Genomic DNA, 4,460 nt, shown 5'->3' on the forward strand with positions numbered 1-4,460 from the left:
ACTGCCGCGCACCCGTGCCGGCCACGCCCGAGGCGCTCGCGCCTACGGCTGCGCCCACCGGACGGCGCCCACCGGACGGCGCCCACATCCGCCCCGTTCCTGCGCCCCACCCCTTGCGCCGGCGACGCCACCATACCCACGGCCAACTCCGGCGCTACGGCCGCCGTGCCTTGCTTCTGCCCCTTGCCCCGCCCTGTTGCGGTGGCCTTACCCCGCCGCGCGCCGGCAGCCTCGCCACGCCCGTGGCTGGCGCGCCCCCCCTCTACCTGTCGATCTGGGTGCTCGCACAGTCGGGCGCTGCCGCCCACGCCCGCGTCCGCTAACCGATCCGCCCCGTTAGGCCCCTGTGCCACAGACATGTGGGGCCCAGCCCATAGAACGAAAAAATAATAATAATAAAAATAAATTTAATTAATTAATTAACTAAATTAATTTAGTTAATTAACCCTATTTAGATTAATCTAATTTAATTAATTAATTTAATTAATAGTTAATTAATTAGTTAACCCTAATTACCCTAATCAGTCTATGACATGTGGGACCCACGTGTCAGATGACTGCTGACGTCAGCATGATGTCATGCTGATGTCATCGCAACACTGTTTCGGATAATGTATATATTAAATAATTAAATAAATTCTAGAAATTAATAAATTCTTTTAAAATCAATATAAAATAAACCGTAGCTCGGATGAAAAAACTTTGTACATGAAAGTTGCTCAGAACGATGAGACGAATCCGAATACGTAGTCCGTTTGTCAGCCACACGTTCCTAGCATAGCGAACATGGAACTTTCCCCCTCCGGTCCGTCTGTCCGAAAACGCGAAACATCGGGAATACTTTCCCGGATGTTCCCCCCCTTCGCCAATACCACCTACTGCCGCGTTAGGACACACCTAGCACCGCTCATTGTCATGTCACGCATCGTCATGCTTATGTTTGCATTGTATTTACTGTTTCTTCCCTCCGTCTTCTCTCCGGTAGACTACGAGACCGACGCTGCTGCTGCCCAGTTCGACTACGGAGTTGACGACCCCTCCTACTTGCCAGAGCAACCAGGCAAGCTCCCCCTTGATCACCAGATATCGCCTATTCTTCTCTATACTGCTTGCATTAGAGTAGTGTAGCATGTTACTGCTTTCCGTTAATCCTATACTGATGCATAGCCTGCCCTTGCTTCTACGGTTGCTACCTTTACCTGCAATCCTACATACTTAGTATAGGATGCTAGTTTTCCATCAGTGGCCCTACATTCTTGTCCGTCTGCTGTGCTATACTATCAGGCCGTGATCACTTGGGCGGTGATCACGGGTATGTACTTATATACTCTATACATGACACAGGTGGTGACTAAAGTCGGGTCGGCTCGTAGGAGTACCCGCAAGTGGATCTTTGTGGCGTAGCGACAGGGCGGGTTGAGACCGCCTAGGTGAGAGGTGGGCCTGGCCCTGGACGGCGTCCGCGGTTACTTCGACATAACACGCATAACGAGTTCTTGGTATTTGATCTGAGTCTGGCCATTTGGTCTATACGCACTAACCATCTACGCAGGAGTAGTTATGGGTATCCCGGCGTCGTGGTATCAGCCGAAGCCTTCGTGACGTCAGCGACTGAGTGGCGCGCGCCGGATTGGACTGGAACGCCACTAGGCTAGGTCTGCTTCCGGCCGCGTACGCAACGTGCAGGTGTGCAATGGGCGATGGGCCCAGACCCCTGCGCGCATAGGATTTAGACCGGCGTGCGGACCTCTCTGTTGTGCCTAGGTGGGGCTGCGACGTGTTGATCTTCCGAGGCCGGGCATGACCCAGAAAAGTGTGTCCTGCCAAATGGGAACGAGCGTGTTGGGTTATGTGATGCACCCCTGCATGGAAGTTTATCTATTCGAATAGCCGTGTCCCTCGGTAAAAGGACGACCCGGAGTTGTACCTTGACCTTATGACAACTAGAACCGGATACTGAATAAAATACACCCTTCCAAGTGCCAGATACAACCTGGTGATCGCTCTCTAACAGGGCGACGAGGAGGGGATCACCGGGTAGGATTACGCTATGCGATGCTACTTGGAGGACTTCAATCTACTCTCTTCTACATGCTGCAAGATGGAGATGGCCAGAAGCATAGTCTTTGACAGGACTAGCTATCCCCCTCTTATTCTGGCATTCTGCAGTTCAGTCCACTGATATGGCCCTTTACACATATACCCATGCATATGTAGTGTAGCTCCTTGCTTGCGAGTACTTTGGATGAGTACTCATGGTTGCTTCTCTCCCTCTTTTTCCCCTTTTCCTTCCTACCTGGTTGTCGCAACCAGATGCTGGAGTCCAGGAGCCAGACGCCACCGTCGACGACGACTCCCACGACACTAGAGGTGCCTACTACTACGTGCAGCCCGCTGACGACGACCAGGAGTAGTTAGGAGGATCCCGGGCAGGAGGCCTGCGCCTCGTTCGATCTGTATCCCAGTTTGTGCTAGCCTTCTTAAGGCAAACTTGTTTAACTTATGTCTGTGATCGAGCACTTGTATTCGAGCCCTCGAGGCCCCTGGCTTGTATTATGATGCTTGTATGACTTATTTATGTTTTAGAGTTGTGTTGTGATATCGTCCCGTGAGTCCCTGATCTTGATCGTACACATTTGCGTGCATGATTAGTGTACGGTCAAATCGGGGGCGTCACAAGTTGGTATCAGAGCCGACTGCCTGTAGGAATCCCCCTTTCCACACTCCTTGGCCGAAGTTGAGTCTAGACATTACAAAAACTTTTACTAACATCGCTGTGTGTCTTACGGGCCCACGTCGCCATTGGGTGGTACTAGGATCTTTTACTCCTCGACCTTTACTCTAGGACTCTGAACTCTCTTCCACTCGGGTTAAACGAATTTACTAACTCTAACACTAGGATCCCGTGACCGCATTCACCCCAAAGTTGGATAATCCATAGTTGTTTCTTAGAATAGTATTTTGAACAATTCACACACTGTCATTTGACTCCTTTGAAATGTCTTTGCTTTCAGATGGAACCCACGAGGCAGGTCGTGCGCCACACGACGGCCATTGGTGCCTCGGGATCACCGGCTGTGCTAGCTGAGATGATGACCTATCTGGGTTATCGCTGGCACCCTGAGTACACCGTCTACGAGGAGTACCAGGACTTTAACCAGAAGCAGTACCGTGCCATCGTCCACCTCTACTCGCAGGAGTATGACTCCACTACTGTGCTGCAGACCGCTCATGGTGTTGGAGTGACCATCGATATGGCTGTCCACGATGCTGCTTATGCTGCTCTGACACATCTTCGTGGAGAGTATCGGGACTTGGACACCTCCCCTTTCAGGCACATTGCTATCGCATCTGATGTTGGTGCGGAGGGATACTATACTGCTGCCTACTCCACTGTCACCCGAGAGCCCTTCTACCATCAGAACCTGGTTCTGCATGCTGATGGGCTGGATCGAGCTAACCGAGCTCTTCGCCACGATTTGTACACCACCCGTCAGCACCTTTACCGTGCTCTGACGCTGTTACACCCCTTTGTCCGATCTAGGGAGCTGCCCCGTTCTGCGATCTACCCAGCCAGGACTGTGATGCCCCAGGGTGTCGGCTGGTCAGATGTGGGAGGCCACTCTCCCGCACTTGGACCTCTTCTGCCACCTGAGCGTCAGGTTCTGCACAAGAGTATTTGCGGACCCCAGGTTGCTGACGTGGAGTTCCCGATGCGACACTACCAGCTTTCAGGCTACACCTACCTCCACAGTACCTCTTGGGACTGATGTAGGCTTGCTTGTTAGTGTTAGATGCATTCGCCGCGAGCCTGTGTGCCGCCTATGTTGTTTTAGTCTATGTACTGAACTCTGTGTACTGAACTCTATGCATGACCCCTTTTGTAAGTTATGCCGACTACTATGTAGTAGCTCTCGTGCTCCTTTCATTATGCATGTTTCATCATGAATGATTCTTGTCTTTGCAAATTTCTCAATGCTGAACTACCCCTGTTATATATTAGCAGGATGGTTAGACCAGGTGGTCGTGGTAGTGGTGGCAATGCCCCACCACCACCTGAGTACATGGCTGGTATGATCCAACAGTTCGAACTGAACCGCCAATTCATGGAAAATATGATGGCTCAGTTTCCTCGCCCCAATATGGACCAACAACCAACCCCAGTAACTCTGCAGGACTTCTATCCAACTGTGTACCGCAGCTCAATTCAGCCTCTGGATGCTGATGACTGGCTCCGTGACATCACCTATGAGATGGAGTCTGCCGATGTAGCCCCTGCCAGCTATGTCACCTTTGCTTCCTTCTTCCTGAAGGGACCCGCAGCTCAATGGTGGGATAGCCACGGGCGTACTCTGCCAGCTGGAACAATCATCACCTGGCCAGACTTCCAAGCAGCTTTCCGTGCCCGCTTCATTCCTCAGGGAGTCATGGACCGGAAGAAGCGTGAGTTCCGCAACCTC

The sequence above is a fragment of the Triticum aestivum genome, chromosome 5D (assembly GCF_018294505.1).
Source record: "Triticum aestivum cultivar Chinese Spring chromosome 5D, IWGSC CS RefSeq v2.1, whole genome shotgun sequence".
Taxonomy (NCBI): domain Eukaryota; kingdom Viridiplantae; phylum Streptophyta; class Magnoliopsida; order Poales; family Poaceae; genus Triticum; species Triticum aestivum.